The 13642-nt window shown below is 28.3% G+C and overlaps 1 protein-coding gene across 8 annotated transcripts in view; it reads left to right on the top strand.

The window, feature by feature from the left end:
* LOC126767269 (CUGBP Elav-like family member 2) overlaps positions 1-13642 on the top strand; it is a 186200-nt gene that overhangs the window by 84928 nt on the left and 87630 nt on the right. Inside the window, exons 1-2 of one of the 8 annotated variants that reach the window (XM_050484836.1) lie at positions 6095-6182; positions 6332-6565. The exons of 6 other annotated variants lie outside the window; for them this stretch is intronic. The gene's annotated coding sequence lies outside the window, so the exon portion shown is untranslated. Of the gene's footprint in view, positions 1-6094; positions 6183-6331; positions 6566-13642 lie in introns of those variants that run through there. One more of the 8 variants, XM_050484837.1, reaches the window with a different exon arrangement.

The raw sequence follows: 13642 nt of genomic DNA on the forward strand, positions 1-13642 counted from the left end.
ATAAAATTGTATTAAGAAAATTCAATCACAGTTATAAGTATAGCCTGCCATGATATACATATGTACATCTATATTCTTGAAAAAGTTAGATATAAAGCTTTAAAGCTATCAGCAGTTTATATCTGTCTTTTCTAGCTTAACGGAGTGATACTGTCTCTTTCTGTCATTTCAAGAAATTGTGAAATTTTTGCGAGTTTATGAAACCTCTCTCTCGTTTTAAAGTCATTCAATCTTCACAAAACAAAATTTGAACTTGAAATTGAAGAATTATATAAATTATGATCGTTTACTTATAAACAACTCAAATTTTATATATAGGTATACTATAGATAGATGCGTATATACATATGTATATACTTCAATGTATATGCATATAGATATAAAGAAATTCTACTCTTATTTAAACAAGTGTTTTCATTTATTACGGTTCGTTGCTGTTGACATGCATGATCACGTGGTTTATACATATGTATATATAAGTATTTTCAGCATCCCAAGCAGAAAATTACCAATGGTACTCTCTGGGAAATGTATCGTGAGCATATTTGCATAAATCTGTGCTTGATTCACAAAAGCTTAGAGATGCTTATCATACAACAACTGGTATAATTCCGATAGGCATTGGTAGAAGCTGTCAAGTACACTAAATCTTGAAAAAAGCGAAGTGCACAAATTACTGGTATAAATCAAACAGAGTTTTATGTTCAAATAAAATTTGTTTTCAAATCTCTAACCACTAGTTTCAAATCAAACAATAAACTGGCATAAATGTAATGAACTGATATAAAATTTCTAGAAAAGTGTTTGATTGAGAAACGGGTGCAACATAAATAGCCCGGCAAGAACAGAACGTGTAATTGAACTGCTAACTTGAAAAGAAATAACTGGTATCCATCGAGAAACTGGTATAAAATAAATAGAACTACAAAAAACAACAGAATATGTATTTGAATTGTCCACTTGTTGAAGAAGCGTGAGAAAAATAACTAGTATAAATATAATTAACTGGTATAATTTTAATAAAATGGTATAAATGTCAAAAATATATAATCAGTTTAATCCAGTCTTCGTTTATCTGCGCCTTAAGACTGACGAGTAAAATAATAAACTGGTATAAATTTATATTACGATAATGGATTGTCAAAATTAAATTGAAAATATTTTTGAATTTACAACTTGTTGAACTAGCGAATAGAAAAGCCAACGGGTATAAATGCATTGAACTGGTATAAACTCAACAAACTGAAATTAATTATAAATATCAATAATCATATCAAATCAGTCGAAGATTTGCTACGCCTTAAGAATGGCGAGTAAAACAATAAACTGGTATATTTTGAATTTATTGGATAAAATAAATATAAAATGTTTTTGTATTGATAACTTGTTGAACAAGCGAATAAAAAAGCCAACTGGTATAAATATAGTTGACTGGTATAAATTCAATAAACACCGCTTTATAATATACATATATGACAAAATAATATAATCAATATAATCAATAATATGAAGCCTTAATAATGGCGAGTCAAACAATAAACTGGTATAATTTTTATTAATTAGATAAAATAAATAGAAAATGTTTTAGTATTGATAACTTTTTGAACAAGCGAATAAAAAAGCCAACTGGTATAAATATAGTTGACTGGTATTAATTCAATAAAGCGGTGTATATGACAAAATATTATAATCAGATCAAATCAGGCTACGATTCTTTTTGAAGCCTTAATAATGGCGAGTCAAACAATAAACTGGTATAATTTTTATTGATTGAAATAAAGAAATAGAAAATGTTTTTTGATTGTATTGTATAACTTGTTGAAGAAGCGAATAAAAAGTCAACTGGTATAAGTAGAATGAACTGGTATAAATTCAGTAAACAGGTGTAAATGCCAATAACTTGAATACCAGCCCCTTAGTTTTGTTTGTTACAATAAAAAGTCAACTGGTATAAGTAGAATTAACTGATATAAATTCAGTACTCTGGTATAAATGCCAATAACGGGCATACAAGCCCCTTAGTTTTGTTTTGTTACATGTACTTGTAAAGAATTCAAGCTCACAAAACGATATTTTGCCTAGAAATATCGAGCTTGTCGAGCCTTTTCACTTGGTTTTATATTAATTTTTCCGGCAGGGTAGAAAAACAAACATTTATACCTACATATATGTATGTAAATAATATGACATAGCAACAATGCACAAATACATATTCAGACAGATATTCAAAATTAATAATTCTTTCAATATACATTTGTACTTCTTGTTGCATTTTTTTCTCATTTTATAAAAAAAATATAATTTTTTAGAGTAAAAGTTTGTGAACATATTTTTATGGTAAACAATTGTTCAAGTTCAAAAACATATTTTCTACTCAAACTTTTGTAAATATTAGTTTCGAGAAAATTTAAAAATTAAGAATAGTTCGATAGCTTCCAGCAAAAACTAAAATTCATTAAAATTTTTTTAGTTATTACTTAAAATCCGAGCAAATATGTTCATTTGTAACTCATATTTGAAAACGTGTGCAATTTGCCTTTAGTTAACCAATTGCCAAAGAAAACACGCGCACATCTGTCTTCTATTAATACATTCATGAACACGCACACACACGTGCACATACATATGTATATTCAAGAGCGAGTATATAATCTTACAAGCACCTTGAGTAAAAAATGACACTTAAACGAAACTAAAAATTAAAATTACTGAAATACGATAAACTCTGTACAACAACAATAATAATTGCAACAACTCACAACTATATGTATGTATGTATGTTGTATAAGTTGTATATAATAACAAAAGTTATAAAAATAAATAGAGTGTTTGTCGAGTAAGCATTTACAGCCGAATTGAAGGCACTTTTTCATGGCATTATGGCAAATTGTTCTACATATTTTAAGGTTTCCGGAATTTACAAAAATTTCATGACACAGACTACCCACCGTTGAAGCTTTTATTGCCGAAGTCAGTGCACAATAATTAAGTTCAAGGCTTGAGTAGTAATTGTTGTTTTTTCGCACATTTAGTTCAAATAGGAGAACTGCTTGCAGCTGCTCGCTAATAAATATATATTTTTAATTTCTAATATATTTTCTTTCCTTTTTTTTAATATACTTTATTTATATGGAATTTATATAAATAATTAATTAATGGAAATAATTAATTATAATAATTGATTTTGAGAAATTCACAATTATTATAATAAGCATCAATATGTTAAATAAAATTTTAGAACTTTAATAGTGATTCAATTTTTCTATGGTTTTACATAGACTATAATATTGTAAAAAAAGTACAGAACACATATTGCATATACACTACGAGTATGTTCTCAGATATGACCAGTTATGACTAGACAAATTTAATTAGTTCAAGATGCAGGAATTTAGTCAATGTTTCCACTGCGGTTGTGATATGGAAATTTGAAATAAATAAAAGCATCAAAGGAACTCATTTGAACTCCCACATTTATACTGGCTTAAGTGTCATCAATCAGGGTTTTAACCGATATACACAATGTACATAGATCCCATGATACGAGACCGTCAAACTCACACCTCGTCATCTGACACCTAAAAATTTGAAATAAGTCCCTTCTTACTTGACTTTATTATGATTTTCTATATCAATATCCCCTCCTGGTGTTGGTGAAAGTTAGAAAAGTTGGAAGATCAAAGATCGCACGTGGACTGCAATGTGTAGTTCTTTGTGAAGCCCTAGAAAAAAAGGTCTGTGTTCGAACTTATAAGTTAAGCAATACTCATTCCACCGATAGCGTGGTGCCTTTCTTTTCTAGCTCATCAGCTTTGCAATTTCCTGCGATTTCGCGGCCCGGCATACATACGAATCTTATCACAAAGTCACTCGATGCTATTGATATCGAGGTTAGGCAATCCTCGAGCACTATTAATGCGTACAAGGATAGTGTATAGAGTGAATGGTCACTTCTCTGAAGCAGGCTGCACTCTGGACCAATAGATCTACTGCTACGTTAACGGCAACAACTTTTGAAGTCTGAAGCTGGAGTTGATAGCGAGCTCTTGATAGTCAACCCCTCCACCAAACATTACCCAATCTTTTACCCTTCCGTAAAGAAAGTGCTCTTTTTGACGATGAGACGGCGTACATTGATTCTTATCGCTCCCAAAGCAAGATTTTTGTTTTCAACCAAAATTCTCTTTTAATAAAAATCGGGAGCAGTGCCCATCCTATTTTAGGCCCATTCTAGAATTTGTGATGCGCCTGATGGTCTTTCGGCTTCAATTCTTGCCACGAGTTAGAGTTTGTAAGCCCGCAAAACCAAAATCCTTCGACAAAGTGAATATGCACAGATGAACTCATTTTGGTTTTTTTCGATAGTAGCAATAGCGTTATACAGAGTTTGTCCGGAAAGTAATAGGACTGAATCGATTTATTGTTTGTTATTTATTGAACCAATCGTTATAATTCTTTCAAAACGTTCAAATTAGGGGCTTCTTCTGTGTCAATGCAGTGCTGCCAGCGCGATTTCCAAGCATTGAAGGCGTCACGGAAGGCATTCTCTGGAATAGCAGAGATGCGCATGCTGCTTGGATCCCCACTGCCGTCTCAAAATGCTTACCTTTCATCGGCGTCTTGCGGCATGGAAACGAAAAAAGTCCGGGGGCCACATCCAGGCGGTAGAGCGGTTGCCGAAGCATTGGCATGCTGGCCTTGGTTAGGTTGCTGTTTGAAAGAAAGTCGGTATGAGCCGGGGCGTTGTCGTGGTGCAACTTCCAATCGGCTGCGATTGACCCTTCGTTTGCGTATCTTGAGGACTTCCATATAAAACTTACCGTTGATGGTTTGTCAAAGTGGAACAAATTCATGGTGGACGATGGCCTTTGATGTCAAAAAAGACAATAAGCATAAAGAAGTCACTGGGTCAGAAATCCACATACGTAGTCTTCTGTATTTTCTAAGCTCACTTTACTGGAATACGGCACATACATAAATGCCACTATCTAAAGTTATCAAATCTTTATCAGAAACGTATATATATGTACATATACGTGCTTTTATTTCTAATTTCTAAATTATTTTTGTTGTGTGGTCAAAGCATATTCTTTTTATATGCTCAACCAATGCAAGCTGCTTGGAGCAACGAGCAGCGCGGAACAATAAAAAAGAGCCACACATGCATTCGCTCGTGCACGCATCTATGAGAACGGTGTGGAAATGAAAAAAAAAAAAATGAACAATTTGGCAGCAAGCGAGCGATACGTTTGGCAAGACAATACGCGAGTAATTCGTATTCGAACGATGTACGTATGGATGGATAAATGGATGGTTGGACGGATGGTTGGATGAGCGGATGTTTATAACTCATATGCGGTGTATATAGGCGCTTACTTGTTTGTGTGGTTGTGTTTCTGTTTCTGTTTTTGATTGTGTGTTTGTGTGTTTTCGGTTGTATGTATGTGTGTATATATGTCTGTTTGTTTGTATATAGCTATGTGGGTTTGGCTAAAATGGGCTAGGCCTGCAAAACGTCACGTCAGTTTGTCATTCGTCAGCGTTTAAAGCGAAGCGAACACAAAGCGCTGCGACAACACCGGCATTTCACCGCTACCGACAGCACTAGTATCAGCAACGTCAACGACAACAAAACAGCGCGCACCGGCAACAGCAGGCGCTAAGCTATATATACATATTATTATATACAAACTTATATATATACATACAAGTATTATATGAATATTGTGCAGTATATAATTTATTGTATGTCAACGGCTTGTATTGTGTTCGTGAGCATACGCCGGGCGAGTACTTAGTACGTAGAGTACGGGCGTTTAGAAGTGAGTGCGTGTGTGTGCAGATTTATATATATATGTGTGTGTGTACTATATAAATATATACGAACCGAAGCTGTATTTATGGCGGTGCTAAAAAATTTGTCATATCCATTAGACACAATATGAAATTTTGCGCGTATCTCTTAGTGGTTGTTGTTGTCGTATTATTATAGTGTGTTGTAGTACATGGCATTTACCTGTTGCTCAGCGCTCAATAAGTGGAAAGCGCTCGTCGCTTTGAGCGCGCAATGCGAAGCGGCGGCATAGTTTGTGGCATTTTAGTGCGCCACTGATAATCGTCGCGCTAGATACGCGCCCAGCAGCGTAAATTGACGCTTTTGAATTTAGAAATAATAGCTAACAGTTAATTGTCTTTTTTTGTATATTTTTTCATTTTTTTTTCGAACTGTTTTTGAAATTTTTTTTTAACTTTTTTTTGAAAATGTGTTTCGAACTTTTCTTGAAATTAAAAAAAAATTTTTTTTTGTAATTTTTTTAAATTTTTTTTTTAGTTTTTTACGAAGCAGTGCCAGTTGAAAACAATAAAAAGCGAGCAAAAATCGTTTATCGCGTGTTCAAACGTCAAAATGCTTGCAATCGCGCGTGTGTTTGTGTGCCTTGAAGTGTCTAAACAATTATAAAAACATACAACATTACTTAAATGTGCTTAAATACATATATATGTATATGTATGTGTGTGTTTGCATAAGAAAGCTCTGTGCTGTGTGCGCTGTATGTGTTACGTGGTAAGAGTCGGTGTATTTGAACAACGTCTTGCTTTGTTGCCTTGTGGCAACGCAACGTTGCGTTTGCATACAGCACAAATACACGCAAATATATGTATGTGTATATAGACGCCTGCATGCTGGTGTAAGTTTGCATATTTGTTGTAGTTGCACGCACGTAACGAGCACATTAAATATTTGTCATTATTCTAGTGACACTAAGTGATTTACGCTACACACGCGCGGCGGTAAATATGTATATACATATGTATGTATGTACATATGTCGCGACGAAAGTGGTGTGATAAAATACGTAGAGAAAATACACGTGTATATACATACATACATCAACACATCACACACATACCAATTAAGCGAGCGGTTTGACTTTGCTTGGCTTACAAGTATATTTACAGCGGCTTAGACATACATTGTATATAAACATATCTACATATCGTCACTAAAAAATGCAAAACAACGTAACATCAAAAAAACAAAATCGAAAATCACTGTCAGTTAAAATAACCAATATATAACCCTTATATAACCAAAACTCAAGTGTGTGCTAACCGATATATAACCATTTTATAACCAAAACTCAAGTATATTATAACCAATATGTAACCAAAACTCAAGTGTGTGCTAACCAATATATAACCATTTTATAACCAGAACTCATATTTTGTTTCAATATGAATGGTTTCAATTTTATCGTCTTACCTTCGCCTTTAAACTTTTGAAAAGTGACGTTATGTTATTTTGCATTTTAGGTGACGATATACTATATGTATTTATGTATTTATATGTAGTATGTATGTAATTTATTTATATGCCTGCGTGTTCTCACGTGTGCGAGTATTTCAACGTTATTTGCCTGAAACGTAAACTGTAAAGTGTGGTTTCAAATGAAATTGTCAACAAAGCGCAAATTTTATTTATATAGTCGAGTGCGAAAAATGTGTGTGTTTATTTTATAAAGTCTGGCAACTTGTTGAAGAAATCAAAACGTCGTTTCGCGTTACGCGTCGCACCAACTTTGGAAAATGAGCCAAGTAAAATGATATTGCCACAAACTGGTGTACGATTCCTCCCGCCAGCAAATACAGCAACTCAATATTTAAACACATGTGTGTATGTGTGCGTAGCCAAATGACTTCATCTGCCAACATCTCGTGCTGCAAAGCTGGTTGCCATTGTTTTTCTCCTAATTTTTTTTTTTTTTTGGTTTATTAAGTTTTCCCTTACCTTGAAGTTCATTTGCGCAGCGGCGTATGTTGCAACGTTGCGTTGCATTTTCAAATACAAATACATACTTACAAAAGCATACAATATGCGCATAAATACATGCAGTTAAGTGTTTGCTTTGTGCATACATGGTTACATATTTGCATATATTTGCTTATTTATATGCGTCAGAAGATGCCTTCGTGCTGACAAGCAGCTCTCGTGACATACTCATACCTGCATTACTCATATGTGTGGATTACGTCGCAAGATTAGTAATTAAAATTTTGCAAAGAGTTTGTAGTTTGGAGTATTAAATTATGGTAATTAATTAAAAATAATTAAATAGTAATAAGTTAAAAATTAACTAATACCGAATTAGTAATAATTCGTTAATAATTAATTCAAACTGAGATAGATCATCAATTAATCATTAAGCTATAAGCTATAAATTATCTAAATATTAATTAAAATTTTGCAAAGAGTTTGTGTTAATAAATTACGATAATTAATTAAAAAAAAAAAAAAATAATTAATAATTATTAAATTACTTAATAATTATTAAATTAGTTAATAATTAATAATTAATGATTTTAATAATTAATAATTATTAACTAAATAATTATAATTCAATAATAATTAATTTAAACTAAAACAGATATTAGATTAATCATAAAATTAAAGTCAAAGCTATTAGTTATCTTCATAATAGATTATTAATACAAATGTTGCAAAGATTTTGCTTTCATACATTGAGAATTGAATTACGACAGGTAATTAATAATTAATTTAAAATTAATTGCGTTAATAATTAACTATTCATTTCTTTTTTTTAATTAATTATTGAAACTAAATATGATAATTTAATAATCGTAATTCTAAACTTAATTAAATTAACTTAATTAAAATTTAAATTACATTAATTACTGACTAATTATTTATTGAAATCAATATTTAAAATTCTAAATGGGGTAATTCAAACTTAATTAAATTTAATTATTTAATTAATTAATTAATTATTAAACCTAAAAAAGTTAATAACTTAATTATTAATTTAAACTTAGTTACATTAATAATTTATCTATTTTTTTATTTTAATTAATTCTTAAAATTTAAAAATATAATTTAATAATCATTAATTTAAAATAAAAGTTGTGAGTGATCATAGTGAAAATAATTTTATTGCTTTAATCTTTGCGAGTAATAAAATAAAAAAGTAAATTTCAATTCAATGGTTTCAAAAAACTAAAAATTTTTGTCATAATGAAAATTCAAAAATATCGTGTTAATAATTAACTACCCGATTATTATATTTATGTTTTTATTATAAATTCACTTAAAAAGTAGGCAACAAGCATTAAATTATTAAAATACATATTTTTCTTAAAGACAAAAATTATTTACTTCATTTTGTTATATATATTTTTAACTTTTTATTTTATTTAGATTTTTTTTGTTAATTTTAAATTTTTTTTTTTTTTCATTTAATTTTTGATATAATTTTGAATTTTTATTTTAAAATTTTTAATTCCTTTTTAATTATTTATTTTTTCAATAATTTTATTCGTAAAATTTATTTTAACTTTTTCACATTTTGTTTTGATATTTAATATATATATTTTTTTTAATTTTACTATTATTTTGAATAATTTTTTCATGAATTTTTTTTGTTATTATTTTCTATTTTTATAATATTTTTTTTCTTAATTTATAATTTATTGTTTTGATATTTTTTCAATCTTTGATGTATTTTTAATTTTTTTAATTTAAATTTTTAATTTTTAAATTTTTTTAATATGTTTTTGTGAATAATATTTTTCATTAATTTTATTTTAATTTGTTTGTTATTAAACCAAGTTTAGAAAATGATATTGCTTATTTCAAAGACAATAATTTCTCACCATGAAGTAGTTTTTTTCTAACTTTCATTTCGGAAAAATTGTATACTGAATTTTCGTAAAAGATTCCACTTTTCTACATCCAATGAACAAACAAAACACAAAGAATTATTGTTCACTCAGTTTGAAAATTGCACCAATGTCAGTTTTAATTTGCACCGGAAATTTGAGAAATCTTTGAACTTAGCATGCTAACTATTTATATGTACATACTAACACAGCATGAACATACTAGGGTGGACCGCAGAGAACCAAATGCTTTGTCAAAATTAACAAAACCGGGAATACTTCAAAGAAAAGTTTCTAGAAATCTTTATAAAAATATCTTAAAAAATTATTAGAATAAAAAATAGTTTTGAAATTAACAATTAACTAAAAAAAATTAAATTAATTAAACAAATAAATAAAATTAAGTAAAACAAAAAATAAAAATGAAACAACATTAAATTTAAAGAAATAAAAAAATAAAATAAAAATATAAAAAAATTTAAATTAAATTAAATAGCATAAAATAAATTAAATTAAATTAAATTAAGTAAATTAAATTAAACTAAAATTAAATTAAAAAATAAAATAAAATAAATGAAAATAATACATAATTATATTAATTAAATTAAAGTAAGCTAAGTAAAACTAAGGTATTTAAATTAGGTGAAATGTAACAAAATTATAAATTATCATAAAGAAATCTTTATGATCAATATAAAACTTCAGTGGTTATTACTCATATACTTAACAATTAGAAAAAGACGCAACCAAAATTTAGTTTGTGTCTTAAGTCTTTTGTTTGCACTACTTCAAAAAACTACCTTCAAAACCAGAACTATGTTTCTGACTTTCAAACTATCTTTTTTAGTTTCGAATATTAAATAAATTTACTAAAAGTTATTTCTTCAAATAAATACAAAATTGTTTTCATTAAATGCCATATTCATAATTAAAATATTTTAAAAAATTATTTTTTATTAATAGCTATAAAATTAAAAAAAATTAAGTTTATTCTTTTTCGATTTAAAATGAAACAAACTAAAACTTAGTAAGTTTCACAATTCTACAGGCAGCTCTAAACGCCAAATAATCGAATTCACAATAAATTTTACACACCCTAGTGTTCACTTTACTATTTCCCTGACATTTTAAAAGGCAAATATTAAATTGTATTCAGTTTCGTACCAGTAAAATAAATGTTTTTCGAGTAATTAGTGAACAACAACTGTGTATTGTCACTTGTCAATGAGACCGAAGCTACTTGAGCAAAAAATCATGCACACACTCATACATATGTAGGCATTTGCACACGTATGCGAGCACGATTGGATGAAAAGTACAACACAAATTGACAGATACAATTAAATACGGAATATATGCACTGTGCGAGCAAGGCAAGCGACACGTCAGCAGCACATAAAAATTCTCTACCACCCCCTATTAACCGAAAATATGTAAATGGCAAGTACAAAAGTACCAAAACAAACAGTGAACCGTGCTGGCGTGAGTAGTAAACAGATACTCATAAAATATTCATAAATACGGTTTACGGCGCGCGGCATATTTGCAGCCACATATGCGCAGATATGTATACGAGTATGTGTGTTGCTGTGTGTGTAAAGTAGACATGTGAAATGAAAGAAATTGACATAAACCTCATTTTGAAGATGCACTTTTTGGGCATAAAAAGGCAATAACACAGATATTTGCACTCAGAAACGCGTGACGTATACGCCCCACACCGTCGCCAAGGTAGCAAATGCATGTTTGTGTGTGTGCGGGCATATGTAAATAAGTAAATATTGCAATGCCACTTATTGCGTGGAAATTCCGACATTTTGATCTTATTCAAGCAAGTGCTAAATAGTTCTTTGTTGGTTCGAGTTGAAGGCAAGACTGAATATATACAAGGCTGTATACGTTGATATATATTTACTTGCCCTAATTGAGGATGTAATGAAGTATCGCAAGAAATTTTAATTTTTGGAAAAGTTTTCTGTTTCCAGGCTGAAAATTGGTCTGCGATAGGGGTCGCTTGAGTTCTTCATAAAGATTTTTAGATTACTTATTCCTATAAACTAAAAAAATTTGATATAAATGAATGTGAAATTAAACAAAAAAAAAACTTTACTAAATTATATAAATTGAAATAAAGTAGAATAACTAAAAGTTAAGTAAAATAAAATAAAGTATATTAAATAAAAATTAAAGCAAATAAATAAAATAAAATAAAATTAATTAAATTAAACCAAATAAAATGTAATTATCTGTATAGTATCGAATTTAAAGAATATTCAAAAATAAAATAAAATAAATAAAATTCAATAAATTTAAATAAAATTTAAAAGAACTTTATTAAATTATATAATAATTATTAAAAAAAAATACTATAATAAAAATTCAAAAAAAAAATTAAAGACTTAAAAACATCTAAATTAAATTTAAAAAAATAATTTACTTAAATAAATTAAAAAAAAAAATAAAAATTAAACAAAAAAATAAATAAAATAAAATAAATTGAATAAAACTAAAAAAAAGATAATAACACATAAAATATATTAAAGAATGAAGTAAAAATAAAATAATTAAAGCTTTTAAATTTAATTTGAATTAATTAAAATAAAATAAACTAAATAATAATTATTGTAATGAATTAAAAAAATAATAAAAAAAAATATAATTGAAAAGATATTTAAACATAAAGTATAAATAAGGTAAAGCATATTAAATTCAATAAATTTAAATTAATTAATAAAATTAATTAAAATAATAAAATTTTTTTAAATTAAATGAAATTAAAGTAAAATTATATAATATCAATTAACAAAACAAATAAAACTAAAATAAAATTAAAGAAATTTAAATGAAATACACAAATTAATTTAAAAATTAATTAATTAAAAAATTAAATAAAACAAAATAAATAAAAATAAATTAAATTAAATTTAAAAAATATATACATAAAATAAATTAAGCTAATTAAAATATACTTAGCAAATTAAAGTATCAAAAGAAAAAATTAAATAAATTTAAATAAAAAAGTAAAAATATTAAATTCACTTATAATATAAATAAAAATTTAATGGAAAGAAAAAATTGAAAAAATTAATTAAACTTTCGTTAAAACAAATTGAAAAAATAATAAGAGTACATAATTAACTAAAATCTAAATATAAAACCCTTCCAATGCAAGCTAATAAGAATTCTTTGTCGGTTCACATCGAAATTTGTGCGGTCAAACACTCATTTCTAATATTCGAAATAGTTTTCTGTAATTTTGTTTTTGCAAATTTGATAACATTTAATTAACATGAGACGAAAAATGCAGGCATGTGACTAATATCGCGCACAAATCATCACTTCTGCTACAACAAAATTCGTATACTATTTTTGTTGATTTGGTTTTTTATTACTTTTCTCTTGTTGTTATTGTTATTATTTTCCAAGAAAAAAATGCATAAAATTTCTTCACCCAAAACTGTGCCAAATTACTTGCACCGCAAGAATATTTACACGTACTTAAATTCCAATAAGATGCCAAAGCTGGCAGCTCTATTTCACTCAAGCACTTATAAACTCAAAAATAGCAACTAAAATAGTTTAAGTGAGTGTGCGGCGAGGCAAAAATGCAACATATCGACAATGGCAGTGTACTGTAGCAACAACAGCAATAATAATAAGAAAAAAAAACAAAAACAACAATAAAACAACAATTGTAGGACATAAACAAAAACAATAATAACAAGTAAGCAGCAAAAACAAAAAAAAATGTACAACAAAAACAACAAATTCATATGAAACAACAAAAACAAACACAAAATAAAACCAACAACAACCACGGCGAATGTCATTTTACTGACATCAACCATATTTCAATTTGCCCATTGAGTCAATAATAGCGAGCAAACAAGTGTACGAACCGAAAAGTCGAACGATCAGTCCGGCAAACACTCACAGGCAAACGGTTGGGCTAAAGCAGCAGTTCCGT

This window comes from Bactrocera neohumeralis, unplaced genomic scaffold (assembly GCF_024586455.1).
Source record: "Bactrocera neohumeralis isolate Rockhampton unplaced genomic scaffold, APGP_CSIRO_Bneo_wtdbg2-racon-allhic-juicebox.fasta_v2 ctg49_3, whole genome shotgun sequence".
Taxonomy (NCBI): domain Eukaryota; kingdom Metazoa; phylum Arthropoda; class Insecta; order Diptera; family Tephritidae; genus Bactrocera; species Bactrocera neohumeralis.